The following is a 15,438-nucleotide window of genomic DNA, read 5'->3' on the forward strand; positions in this document are numbered from 1 at the left end:
AGATGAACATATAATAATCTCATTGTCATCATCAGATAAATAAGTTTTGGCCACTGTCTCTATGAATTCAAACAGAAAAAAGAATAGAAAGAAAAGAATAATATGGTGGATATTGAGTATAGAGAGAATGACCTTGAGAAGGTGTTCAAATATGCATGGATTATGTACTGATGAGGGTCTGTCCCAGGAAATTAGTACATCAGGAGAACGACTTTATCTTTTGATTTGTGTCTTAACTGGTCTGTTCCTGACCCAGCCAGAAAGACTGTCAGATAATAATAGCTAATCATTCATTCAGAGTTTACTATATGTCAGGCACCATGACAAGAAATGTATTACTATTTCCAGTTTGCACATTAAGAAATGAGAAAATATATGGGAGTACAGTACAGAGAATTGAGAAGAAGTTATCTGAATAAAGCCCAAGCATGTAGTTACTGTGTGTAGTGTCTCTGCTAACTGCTTGCTATGGTTATATTTCCAGCATTCAACATAGTTCCTGGCATATATATATGTGTATATATATGCACATATATATATGTATATATATATACATATATATACATATATATATGATTAATAAGTTAGTAAAAAATGAATATATGGGATTCCAGAAGTAGACAGAGAGGCCAGAGAAGGCTTTTATCAGAGAAATCAGAGAAGCACTCTTTTACAGCATAGAGAAAGGATTTTGTGACAGATGTACATTTGTGACTTGCAATGTAGAGTGTGTGTGCATATGTGTGTGTGTGTGTGTGTGTGTGTGTGTGTGTTCTCTTGTGCTAGCACATGTAATAATCTTAAAATGATAAAGTCTAAACTTAAAAGTGAGATTTCGGTATTATATTCCAATTTATAGCCAAACTAAATGTGACAGGATATAAACTCCTGACAAGTTAGGATTGTAATGGAAATCTTGGCAGTTCTTCAAGTATGTTTCTAGAGTATACTGTAATATTTTAACTCTTCATATTTATGCCTGGAATATAGTTAAATTACAGCATTTTCTCCACAGGCATTTAATCCAATAATTATAATTGAATCTATTCAGTTGCTCATTTTGATATGATCCCTGGGCTTTTCCCTACTCACCAGACAGTATCAATGGATTTGCAAAAGATTCATTAATATAAAATATTTTTAACTAGGGCAAGAAAAGGGTCACAATTTTTCCACTATCATTAAGCACTTGTCAAACAATGACTCCGAATGGGAAAAGACAATTCGATGTACTATGAAATCCAGAGGTCCTAGTTTTAAAACATATGAACAAATATAAACTGGATTCTGTGGCATACCACACTATAGTATAGTTTGTATGGCTTCATAATGCAGTCATGGAAGAATCACTGACGGTAAACTCTGATATTACTAGCTCCTTTGTATATCTTTCTGGGACTAAGAATTGGCAATGTTAGTAAATTAGTGAAATGTACCATGGAAATAGCCTAGAGGAAGTCGAATTTATAAATGTGTGCATACTGAAATTACATGTTTTTAAAGAAGCATAGAAAAACCCTTAGAATTATCAAGGCATTACTTTAAAATGAAACTACCCATGACATAATGATAGACCTAGGGGCTTACACTATTTTAAAAGATTTTCTGTGAAATGTATCAGAGTAAAAATTCCTTGTAAAGTGGCACAACTATGGCCCAAATGCATAAGCTGGGACATATTCAGATTCTTAAGTGTATTTGCATATAAATAAATTCTCATTTTTATTTAGGGTTTTTTTAAATATTGTTAAAATATAAACAGAACTATACTATCAAGATGGAAATCAAGTGGAAATAACTTTTCCTCTCTATGATTTTTTTATGTTTTTTAATGATTTTTTAATGTTTATTTATTTATTTTGACAGAGAGTGCGTGAGCAGGGAAGCGGCAAAAAGAGAAGGAGAGAGAGAATCCCAAGCAGGTTCCATGCCCATCACAGAAACTGACATGAGGTTTGATCCCACAAACGTGAGACTGTGACCTGAGCCAAAATCAAGGGTTGATGCTTAACTGACTGAGCCACCCAGGTGCCCCTACTCTATGTTTTTAAATTACAATCCCAAGTTCCCCAAAATGAATATTTCAGAGGTAAGTTCTTATACTGAATGGTATTCAATGGTTCAAATAATATTCATTAGAGAGAGAAAAATGAGTTGACCTCTGGGAACTTAGAAAAATGGGTAGTGTTTTGTGGTAAGACTGCCCAGATGTTTCAAATTCTGTTCTCTCTTCCTGTTCATTAAAGAAGATCACATAACCCTCCTCCAATGGAATGTGGGCACTAAAGATGTTTCAACACTTTTAGACCTGACCTTAGAATGTTCCTTAAGATCTTTCATGATGTTTCCCCTGTTGACATGACATGGAGTGCAGATATCCCTGATGGTAAAGCCTCAAATATAGGAGAATCCTGGATTTCTGAGTGTCCACTTGGAAGAAAATCACCATGGAGAACTTATCCAACCTACATAAGACTATGACACAAGCAATAAGTATGATATTATCGTATCATCCATTGATATTTGGAACTGACTTATTATAATAGCTAGTTTTAATTATCCTAACATACACAGAAAGGCTTCTATCCAGTGGGGTGGATAGTGAGACAAAGACCTAAATTACAGGGCATTGGTTTAGCACTTGGGCATGAGCTCTGCAGAAACAAAGCAGACTAGATGGCTAGAAATTTTTAGCCTCCTTGAGCTGTAAAATCCAATTACATTTAGAAGCTAAAGAATAAGAGATGGGACCTCTGAGCCACACTGGCTCAGTAAAACTTTCAATTTCATAAGGTGACGAATAGCTGTCAGTGGAAGAGACCACCACTCACTACCTGAAACAAACAAACAAACAAACAAACAAAGCTTTGAATTTATTGCTTACTAAGAAGAGGAGAGCAGTATATAATCCATGAGCAGAAACTTGTCTCATATACACAGAGTTTAGGGCAGCACTGAGTTCAGGAACTGGCAGGCCTTCAGAAACAGAAGTTGGAGATTGATCCCTAGTGGTAAAATGAGTAATACTGTTGTTGACTGGCTATCTTTTAGAAGGGTGTGCATTGGAGTGAGGGTGTTGTAGATTGGCTTTCCAAGTGCGATTACAGAGGCAAAGTTGTCATTTCATTGATTTAAAACCAGTACAAGTTGTTACTCCTTGCTATGGCCATAAAACAATTAATCTTTTCCTAGGGGATTAGGAACTTTTTATTTTCAGTCTAAGATGAAATTTTTAAAATATGTTTTTCTCACTCATGGATTTCCATAGTCCTAAAATAATCACTATTCAGTTGAGAGACAAGGGCATCAGATAGAGGAAGCAAAATAAAGCAATCTAAGGACTATATCTGGAAAAGAACATTAGGTATGCTTATTGACAAGTTTCACTGAAACAGGACCAACTGGATGTAAGTCAAATAGGTTAAAAGCTTACTAAGTTTTTGAAGGAATTGTATTGCGAGAGAAACCATGAACATGGACTTTCATCAACCCTAGTCCTCCAACTTTCCATGACCACAAGTTTGGCATATACCTCAATGTCCACCTCCAATAAGTCCAAGGAGAGATACAGACCACAAAGAACATACAGGAGAGCAGAGCCAGGGTCCACGGAGAATAATAGACAAAGCACCCCCTTCCAGAGAACAGAAGCAGGGTCTATTTAGACAATTTCGACAGTAGGGACTTTCACAATGTCTGCCTTGCTGAATTTTATCACGGCTATGGAATAGTAATTGTCATGTGCCTTCCGCTCTTTCTTTTTCTGAATGGGAGATTTTAATTATCGTTTACCAGCCCCTGCTCCATCACTATATATTGGTTGAGGGCATGGGATCCCCACAAAATTGATCCCAAGTGAGTCTCTTCATAAAAACTATTAGAGAATAATACTGTAGAAAAAATATGTATATATCCATGAGGAAGAAGAAGGATAAAAAAATGTGTTAAGGAAGTAAATCAGTAAGAACTTATTGTTACAACTAAGTATTGCTTGGGCATCCTTGTGTGGCTCAGTCAGTTAAGCATCCAACTCTTGATTTCCGCTCAGGTCATGATCTCACAGTAAATGAAATTGAACCCACTTCCAGCTCTGCACTGATAGCCTGAGCCTGGCTGGGATTCTCTCTCTCCCCTCCCCTGCTCACGCTTATGAACACACTCTCTAACTCTCAAAAAATAAATAAATAGACATAAAAAAAAAACTAAGCATTGTTGTAAAAAAAAGTTCTAAAACTAAAATCTCATGATATTCACAAGTTATTTAGAGATGGACAAGTAACAGTGGAAGTTAAAAGGAAGTTTGTGTAACAATTTGTTGTTGCATTTAGTCTTTCTCCATCAGGTATGCAATTTGGGGCTTTGTACTGTAAAGGCACCCTAGTCCCATGTGAAGTAAGGAGCACCAATGTGTGTCAGACCAGGCATCTGCAGGTTGTGCTAGACCAGCTGTCCCATATTGTAGACCTCTTTACAAAAGCAACGAGGGACAGAGAAGAGAATTGGTGGGAGAGAATGCTGACCTCTTGGATCCACGTGGTTTGACTATCGGTTTTGTGCTCCCTAAACATGTGGTCCCGAGATGGCTCTACATTTATTAATTACATGTGTTCTGATCACGGCTTTAAATTTTCGAGAGGTAAAGATTGGCTTCATCCACTGCTATGAACTGAATGTTTATAATCCACTCCTCAAATTCATATATTGGGGTCCTAATCCCCACTGTGATGGTATTTGGAAGTGAGGCCTTTGGGAGGTAATTAGGTTTAGATGAGGTTATGAGCATGGAGCCCCATGATGGGATTAGTGTCTTCATAAGAAGAGAAAGAGACCAGACCTCTCTCTGTTTCTCTGTCCGTCTCTTTGTTTCTCTGCTCCTCTGTCTGTTTCTGTTTGCTTCTCTGTCTCTCTGTTTCCTCCATGTGAGGATAAAGGAAGAAGACAGACAGCCATCTATAAGTCAGGAAGAGGGTTCTTACCAGAACCTAATGATGCTGGCATCCTGATCTTGAACTTCTAGAAACGTGAGAAATCCACTTTTGTTGCTTAAGCCACCTATGGCTTAAACTATGGGACTTGTTACAACAGATCAAGCTAACTGAACACTCACAAAAAGATAATGAACTTTATTTACAAACAAATTAAAATTAATGGAAATGTTTGTTTTTTAGGATTGAAGCAAAGAAACAACACAGTAAAATTTTTGCAAACCCAAAAGCAACGGAGAAAACTGAAAAGCCTGATGTCTGGAGCACCTGTCTCTAGGAATCAATTTTGATCATAAAACTAAATGAAGCATAGAGCGTTTTAAGACTTATATTTCCATCTTACTATCAGAAAGGAGCAATGGATCAGTGGAATGAAAGCATAATAAAGGAAGACCAGCTTCATTAAGCTAGAAGAAGAAAGGGATTTCCTTAGGAAGAATGTTGAGATTTTAGGCGGATGAGGCAAATACAACGAAGAAAATGAGATCTGATAGCATGGGCTAGAATTATGGAAAAGGAAAACATACCCAGGTGTAGCTACTTAAAATAATAATAAAAATGTGGGGAGAGAGAAGAAGGATTTTAGTTACTTATATATCAGAAAGAGTGATTAAAGGTCAAAGAAATCTACCAGAGAAAGGCAGGCAAGATATCATAGATCAGACTAAAAAGAATTCCCTGGAGGAACCATAATCAGGAAACTATTGATATGGATCCTCTTAAAGTTATTGATAGAGCCAATAAGTCCAGTTGGAAGACCAGCCCTTGAAGATTAAGCATTATTAAGGGACATTTGGATGACATGGTTATAGTAAGGGGGAAGCAATTATTGCCTATGCCTCCAAGAACCATGCCCAATAAGAAGGACAAAGGAAGGCGCAGGGAAGTTAAAACACTCAAAGGAAAGCCAGGCAGTGTCATGACTAACAGAGTGGGTCTGTGTTAGAAGTGGGTTTGAGGGAGGGTACCTCCTGAGAAGAATTACTCAACCTCTGCCATTAATGTAGCATAAATTATTTAAGCCCTGGAACATTCCAAAGTGGAGGGGGGTTTCTGCCTTGTGGAGGACATGGTGGAGGGATAGGTCCTGATAGGCAAAACCTCAGAAGCATCAAGAGCTCTTTCGGTGAGGAATGTGCAGAAGGGGATTCTCCTGCTGATACACGTGGAGAAAATGTCCCTGAGAGTCATGTTTTCCTGTTCCTACAATTTCATACAGAGGCCACTGAAACATCCATGATTCAGGCCTTAAAAGGTTTATTTGCCATAAATTTATTATTCATTCATTCATTTAGGTATAGACCTTGAGAGAGCTCTTCAGTATTGCATCACAAGTTCAGAATCACAGGGCAAAAAGGGGAAATCAAGTTACAACTTAGAAGCATTTGAATGCACTGGGCAGAGAGGATTTAGCATTCCAGGATGGCTCAGACAACTCAACTTCTGGAGTCCTAAAGGCACTTCACCAATGCTCTGCTGTAGTTGCACATGGAATCCCAGTTCCACTCAGGTGCTGGAGTGAGAGGGGTCAACTGGGGGGAGTGGTTTTCAGATTTAATGACTGTGAACTTAACCTTTCCTGCATTTTCACTTAGAGCAAGGAAATTTTTACTTTATCAATTTTATCAAACCTGCAGGTTTGATAACAAAAGAAATTTCATCATCAAATTTGAAGCATCTCTACATTGACTTACTATGGACGACCAGAGAATCCATTATCGTATCATTTTGTTTTATGCATTTGCTCTGGTAAGCTATATGGACCTACGTGTCTCCACATAATTTGGAATAGGGAATAGAGTAATGGTAGAGTGATCAGATCACTATCTTCGGATAGAACCGGGCTTGCCGTTAGTTTGATTAGTACAAACTCCGACCCATGTCAGCAACAAAATCTAAACTGCACACTGTAGAATGAGGTAGATACACAAGAGAGGTTAGGGGGTCCATGAGGACAGGAGCTGGACTATCATGAGGGAGTGTGTGTGTGTGTGTGTGTGTGTGTGTGTGTGAGTGCACTTGTGTGTGGCGAGGTGGTGGCTAGTCATACCTCTGGTTTATTTTAAGCTTAATGGTTAAGAAATGAGAGTACCAGAGAATGTTCAAAAGGAACTGCTTTTCCCTTTGCCTTCTGGTTCTCTAAACCCTTTGGCTAGCACACAGTTCTGGCAGCTTGCCCATCTCTTACCTGCTCCTGAAGGAGGACTGAGTTATCTGATTGATGGATGGCATCCATGGTCCGGGTTTGTCAACTGAAGGGAACTGATCCACCGGCGGGGAGCCCCAGATCAATTTGAGACAGGAATTCTGCTCTAATTCTGGATGTTTCCGCAGGCAGGCTAGCCCAAGTTCTCAACTTGAAATGGAGGAGCGAGTTCTTTTCATCAAGAGATGTGAAGTCGTGTTACCCAACTGATCTTATTGGGAATAAAGCTGATATTTTCATCTCCATCTGGGTCTGATTTCTCAAGTGCATCTGAACGTGAGAGGGGAAGAAAACAATAGTATTAACTGCTTCCCTAAACATCAACCCCCCTCCCTATGCATCCTACGTTATTGCCTCAGCTTGGGGTGACTGACACCAAAACTCTCTCCCTTTAGGACAAACAAATGCCTAACTGACAAGTAGACTTAACCCTAATTTACATTTTCCATAAAAAAGGAAGAACATGCAGTGGAAAGGCAGAAACTTACGGTGAGTCACAACTACTTCGGAACGCTGGGTCCATCGCGATGTGAGCATGTGCACAGCGAACCATCTTCTCTGAGCTTTTCTCTAAAAAGCAGCTCGTATTGGGCCCAGTTCAACAACTGATTATTCTTTTTAGTATTAGGAATAACTTCTTAAGCAAAATCAAATTTTTGAGATAACGTCCCCCCCAGTTTCTAGGTCATCATATTAATTCCTTTTAGTCCAGCCTTTGCCCCTGAAGAACGAGTAATCGAATCCAAACTAAAGAAGTTTTGCTTTATTTGCTAAATAAAAAAGTGCAATGTAAAAAATCTTATAAAGGAACATCTGTCAAGGGAAAGTCATACGTTCTTTACTTGGTAAAGTTCTAGTTTGTGCTCCGTTATTTATGGGACAGGTTTAAGATCATGTTGGGTGGCCCAGCTGTTCCTCCCGTGCATTAGGAATGTTGGGCCCTGCATACTTCTTAAATCCAAAAGCAATAGCTCTTTCCCTTCTGATCCAGCTCAAGATGGAGTTAGAGTTGGTTGGACCAAAAGTTGAGCAGGGCCATAAACCAAAGCTGGGCTTTGCTTCTTCTGGTTTGCATGCTTTCTGTGGTTTATAGCGTGATCGGTAACCAGGAGAGCTCCATACAAGCAGCTCATTGCATCTGGGTAAAAATGTATGCAAAATTATAAACACTGGCAACAGCCTCAGCTGAGAGGAGGCACCATGTTTATTCAAGAATATGGCATGATAGTAATCCAACTTCTGGCATATGATTTATTTTTTAAGGCCAAAAGTCAAATGACCCACGTTAGAAGGCTTTTATTGAAGCCTCAGGCATGTAGTGCTCATTTGATTTTTAGAAGAAATCAACAAGACGCATAGGTGAGTAAAGGGGGAAAGGGTAGAGAGGGTTAAAAAAAAAAAAAAAACCTCTTGCTAACATGAAATCCATTTTAGAGATTTTTTTTGTTTTAATCTTTGAAAGAGTGATATTACTGGACCAAAGGATAGCCTCTCCATAAAGAAAACACTATGCCACTTCTCAAAGTCATTCTTAATATGCATCTAAAGTTTCATTGTTAAAGAGTCAAATTTTCCAAATCAGAGAAAAGTATTACTTCATGGTTCCCAAGTTTCCAATCACTTAACGTATGAAACATTGAAGTTTAAGAGTCAAACGCTCCAAGTGAAAAGCATCTGTTTGATGTCGGCGAGGTCTCTGACAAATTCAGTGTTAAAAGACTCTTTGTGCTGTTCTTTGAAAATATATCACTTTGTAATAAATCTCTGGGCTCTGACACACTCAGTGATGAGGTTTGCTTTATAGACTTATGCAAGAGGATCTGTTCACCGCACCTGGCTCGCTATGAGAGTGGCAGGTTTTAAAATCTAAATTAACATACAGCTTCACATTTAGGTGCTGACCTAAGGATCCGTATTTTCTTTTCATTCAGAACACACATTCCCACAAGAGTCAAAGCTCCTGGCCTTTCCAACTTTATATTTCTTTTCCACTTCTGAAAAAGAAGATACCAAATTGTAAAAGAGGCAAGAGATTAAAGCTGCTGAAATATTACCTATGGAAGGGGCTGACTCCATGTCATTATGGTGCATGGATTGCGAGATTGTTTGTACAATTATTTCAGCCACTGCGGGGGCTGGTTGATTTGCACGGAGAGCGAATTCAATGTGAGATATTCTGTTTTGTGGTTGTTTCAAGGCATGGGGGCCATGGTAAAAATGGGTATCTTACTCAACATTGAGGAGTATTGTGATGGTCAATTAGTAACACATTTCATTAGGAAAATTGTATTATATGTTCACTATAGAATCTTCAGATAACACAGATAAGCACAAAGGAAATGAATCCCTCTGCTAGAAATAGTCACTTTGGCATACACTGATTTCTGTTACACGCACACACACACACACACACACACATGCTCATGAGCTGGTTCAACATGTGCCTTATTTTTTCCAGTATCTGGCCTTTATAAAAATGGGATCATCTTATTTGTAGTCTTTCTTTTATCACCTAACATCACTACTGTTTTTAAGATTCATCCATATTATTGAGTGTAATTCATTCCTGTGTAATATATTTCATAGTGTTAAAATACTACTATTTATATGCATTCTGCTGATAGCTATACATTTGAGTTGTTAAGAGATGTGTGTGTGTGTGTGTGTGTGTGTGTGTGTGTGTTGTTTTTATGAACACTACTGACATGAACATTCTTGTGCATGTCTCCTGATAAGTGTACAAGAGTCCCTATTGTGATCCAGAAAATACTGGATCATAAATTATGCCAACGTTTGGCTATGCAATAAAATATCAATTTATTTCTCGGAGTGGATTATACCCAAGACTCCCACCCAAAGTATATAAAAGAGCATTAAAGTTGTGATTGTTTCATATGGTTACCCATACTGGATTTTTTTCTTTTTTCTTTTCGTTTTAGCTATTCTTACTTGTGGGGGTGTCATGGTATGGCATTGGGCTTCAATTAGCATTTCTCTCATGACCAGTGAAGCTAAGCACCTATTCATGTGTTTAGTAGACATTTGGATTTTTTTTTTTTTTTTTGCGAAATGTCTGTACATATCTTTTACCCACTTTCTACTGGCTTTGTATTCTACTTAATGAACTGTGGGAATTTAATAACACATTTTGAACTTGTTGTTGAATAAATTGGTGGCAAATATTTTCTCCCGTCCTCCGATTTTACCATCCCACTCTTTTTATGGTATCTTTTGATGAACAGAACCTCTTAATTTAACCAGTTTATTAAATGTTCCTGTCTTAGCTGGCACATTTTGTGTCTCACCAATTGTGTTTAAAAATATATTTGCCTTCTCCAAAGTCACAAAGATATTTTCCTGTGTTCAAGTCTGAAAGTTTAGCTGTATTACCTTTTATAGTTAGATCTACATTTTCTCTGAAGTTGATTTTTGTGTGTGGTGCAGTAGGATTCAAGATTCGCTTTTTTTCCATATAAATATTCAATTTACATAGCATCATCTACTGAAACGACTATGCTTTCCTACCACTCCCCTGTTACTTTTGTCAGAATCTGGTGCCCAGACATATGTGAGTCTGTTTCACTCGGCTCCGTTGGCCTATTACATCAGTGGCTCAAAATATTCGTATTATTTTATAATAGGGCTCATGCTGGTAGCATAAATCTTCCAACCTTTTAATTATTCTTGTAGTTAGACTTGACTGTTGCAAGCCCTTTGAATTTCCTTTTAAGTTTTAGAATCAGCACGTCGCTATCCACAAAAAAGTTGACATTCCTGCTGGAATGTATTGAAGTTATAGTTCAATTTGGGGAAAATAAACATCATTACAGTAATGACTTTTGCTTTTAATGAACATGGTATATATTCCAATTATTTAGGATTACTTTAGTTTCTCTTGATAATGTTTTGAATTTGTTTAATTATTTTTGGTATTTAATGTAGAGGTATTATATTTACTCACAGATGTATGCTGATTTTTTATTTAAACGTAGTTTTTAAATTTAATTTTGTCTTTGTTTGTTGCTAGTATATAGAAATACAATTTGTTTTATTGATCTGGTATAAGGCAAACTTGCAAATTTCACTCATTAATTGTAAGAGTTTGGTTGTACATTATTTGGGTTTTCTATGTTTAAAATCATTTTGTCTCCAAAATTGCAATTTTATTTCTTCTTCTCCAATTCTGAAGGCCTTTTATTTCTTTTCTTGCCTGTTGCACTAAGTAGGATCTCTAGTTCAATGTTTGAGCTAGAGTAGACAACACTGTCCCATTGCCAATATCAAGGGAGGAATCTTCCAATAAATAACAAATAAAATGATGTAGGGATTTTATAGATACACTTCATCAGATTAAGGAAGTTTTCTTCTATTCCTAGATTCTAAGAGTTTTTAATCATGAATGGATGTTAAATATTATTTTTCTATTAGAAAGATGATAAACATGAAAGAAAATCCACATGATCTTTCTCCCTTTTCTCTGAATGTGACACATAACATCGATTGAATTTTGAATTTTAAAACCCACTTGGTCATGATGTACTATTCCGTTTATGTATTGATAGAATTGGTTTGCTAATATTTTATTTAGGATTTTTTCATCTCTTTTAATCAGATAAATTTGCCTGTAATTTTCCTTTTTATAATGTTCTTATCAGGGTTTTCTATCAAAGTTTAATTGCATCATAAAATGAGTTAGGAAGTGTTCTTTTTTTCCTATTCTCTAGAAAAGTTTTTATAATATTGGTTTTATTAGTTCCTTAAATATTTGGGAGAATTCACAAGTGAAAGCATCTGGGCTTAGAGTTTTCTTTGTGGGGAGGTTACTTAATAATGAATCCAATTCCTTAATAGGTAAAGAACTATTTTGATATTCTATTAATTTTTGTGTTAGTGTTGGTAGGTGTATTTTTCAGGAAATGTGTACTTTTATCTAAATTTTCAGATTTATTAGTATATAATTGTCTATAATTTTCTCTAATAATATTTTTAATATCTATACAAAGCCTAGTAATGGCCATTTTTATCAGAAGGCTAATTTGAAGCCCCCTGCTTTAATAATCAGTCTTTTTAGTCTTGCTAATTGTCCTTTTGAAAGAACCATCTTGGCTTTGTTGATCCTTCTGATTGGATGTTTGTTTTCATATTTCACTAATTGTTGCTGTGACCTTTATTTTTTTTTCATCCTCTTCTCTATTTGATTTATTTGCTGTGATTTGTCTATTTGTTTAAGATAGATATTCAACTGTTCCTTTAAGCTTTTTTCCCCAATATATATATATTTAAGACTACATGCTTCCTTCTCTGTATGGCTTTAACCACATCTACAAGTTGTCATATTTTAACTACCATTTAATTTAAATTGTCTTTCAACTTCCGCTGTGGTTGTTCTTTTTAAACCCCATTTGATCATGATGTACTATTCCTTTTTATGTATTGCTAGATTTGGTTTGCTAATATTTTATGTAGAATGTTTTCATCTATTCCATAAGATAAATTTGCCTGTAATTTTCCTATTTGCCATGTTCTTGTTGGGTTTTTCTATCAAAGTTTAACTGCATCATGAAATGAGTTAGGAAGTGTTTGAGTTAGTCAATGGGTGACAGTTTCTTAACATTTATTAAATTCTTAAATTTGGTTCTTATATTTTCACTTTTGGGGTTTAAATTTGCTTCTTTTATGTATAGATTCCAATTTTCTGCTGATATCCTTGACCTTGTAATTACAACTATTTTGATATCCACATTTGAAAAATCTCATTTTCCAATCTCTTGTGCATCTGTCCCTATTGTCTATTCGTTTTTCTCTTGATTTTCATTTGATCTTGTCCCCGGGAATGCCTGACATTTCATAGGAAAACATGAGAAATCATCTGATGCTTTGGATGCTGTTATCTTTCTCCAGAAGGTTAACTCTATTTTATTAGGCAGTTGGCCTAGGGAAAGATTATCATAATCCAATCATATATTAAGCAGACTTCATTAGTTTTCAGTCTTTGCGAGATTTGGTTTATATACATTTGATTGCTAACACTGGCGTGAATCCCTTCAAGGATCTGAGTGAACATTTTATATGTGTGACAAAGCCTGCCCCTTGGTAGTTTCCGAAGATCTTTATTCCCCAACCTAGTAAGATTGAAAGAAACTTTGTTCACCTTAGTGGCTTCTTCATTTCTGGCTTGCAGGTTACCAAACATCACAGGAAGAAAACTGGAGATGGGTGTTGCACTCACCTTTCTGTTCTTCCCTTCAGCATTGTAGCTTGTTCCCACCTGTTCACGCTGCCTTGCCAGTTCTCTAGTGTTTTAGATCTGCTTTTTAAAGGTGTCCAGGGTTTCAGTCATTCTCACTTGGATGGTTGTGCTAGTCTGAAGCTATTGCTAAATTTTTAAATATGAAGGAATGAATAAATACTTCAAAGCAAAGAGCAAAAATATAAAAAAATGATACTATCAGATAACATGTGCAAGATCTGGAGAGTAGATCAAGGAAACTAGCATGAGAATACATTCCAGCATAAGAAATAAAACCCATGAAAGAGGGAAAATAATTTAACACGGGAAATTTATCAAGGATAAAAATGAGTTTCTTCCATATTGAAGAAAGACCTGAACCTAAAGCTTAGACAGGCTCAATGTGTTCCAATGTGGCACAAGACACATCTTGTCATATTCTGAACAAACTTGCTGAACTCATAGGCTAATAAAGAAAAATCTTCCAGGCTTCCAAGCGACTTACCAGGCATGCAAATTAAAACCACAAAGAGCTATCACTCGCTAGGATGGCTATCATAAAAAACACATAACAGCAAGTGTTGGAGGAGATGTAGAAAAATTAGAAACCTTCAAAGACCCTTGGTGGGAATGTAAAATAGTGCGGCTGCTTTGGAGAAGTTTGGCAGATCCTCAAGAATGAAACATAGAGTTAACTGCTAGCCCAGCATCCACTCCTAGATGTATCCTAAAGAGAAGGAAAAGTTTTGTCCACATAACGACTTACATATGAAAGTTCACATATTTCAATTTGTAAGTGAAAATGATCATTTATGCATATCAGCTACCCATGTTTTTCTTTTCTTTTAAATACTGCTATCCATATCCTCAGGACCAGCGTCTTTCAAGAGCCAGCCCATATCCAAGCCTGCATCACACATTATTGGTAAACGGGTCAATAACAGCTGAATATTAATTACTAGTGATGGTGTCAGAGAAAGAAAGAGAAATTGGTTTTTCACACTGATGGTTGTACACCTATCACTCCCGCTGATCCCTTTATCTCGGAGTCTGTCTCCACGTGACACGTAGACATGAACGTTTGGGCTGGGTGGTGGGCACTCTGGAGTAGTGTGGGTGGGATTCTGGGCTAACCTGGCCTTTTAGATATTCATTTCTCCTATTTGGTGTTTAAAAGGTCAGTGTGTGAACCACTTCAATGTCTCCCACTGTTTTCCTTTGCATTTTACAATGCCTGTGTGAGCTCCAGGAGGGAGCACATTTATTGTGCATGCCGTTCAGTTTAGATTCCACCAGAGCAAATGATTATAACAACTCAGAGGAAAAAACTGGAAAATAAGTCCCTGATGTCAAACTGGTCACAGGGCCAAAACAGTAGTGCCAATTATGAGTTCAGTGCCTTATGCACACTGCAATGCCAACAACCTTTTAAAATATATATAATTTATTGTTGGTTTGGGCAGGCATATTAATATTTGTTCTCAAGCAGCCAATTGTCCTTGTATTAAAAGTTAATATTGAAAATCTCAATTCACTTCTGCTAATTTTACTTTCTTTTGTTCTTAAATAAAGGGTGTTAATGGCAATAAATTGGCCAAAAGAAAAGGTATGCCCAGAAGGCTGACTCAGCATGCCTGTGAACCTGGGGCACACGTAGCACTTTCTATAATTTTCTAGCTGGCGTTCGTTTCCTTGATTACATGTATTAAAACCGGTAAGCCAATCACTCAAACAATAAAAGCTTATTACATTCTTCTTTTGTTGAAGTCAGGGATCCAGGTCTCATGAAAGTCTTAAAAGAAAGAATATGATACCTGCTTCTACATCAAAGAGTTTCCAAAGACATGGATATAAGCAAGGGAACGTTAAGTCATGATACACTACATATTCAACAGTCCACTATAGAATGACCAAAACAATTGCAAAGAAGTACCTCATTGTAAAGCAGATTGCGTGTGCAAGTGTGCAAATAAAACTGAAAGGATGTGAAAGATAAATAATTCTCTAAAAATGGTCCC

The sequence above is a fragment of the Neofelis nebulosa genome, chromosome 15, assembly GCF_028018385.1.
Source record: "Neofelis nebulosa isolate mNeoNeb1 chromosome 15, mNeoNeb1.pri, whole genome shotgun sequence".
Lineage (NCBI taxonomy): Eukaryota > Metazoa > Chordata > Mammalia > Carnivora > Felidae > Neofelis > Neofelis nebulosa.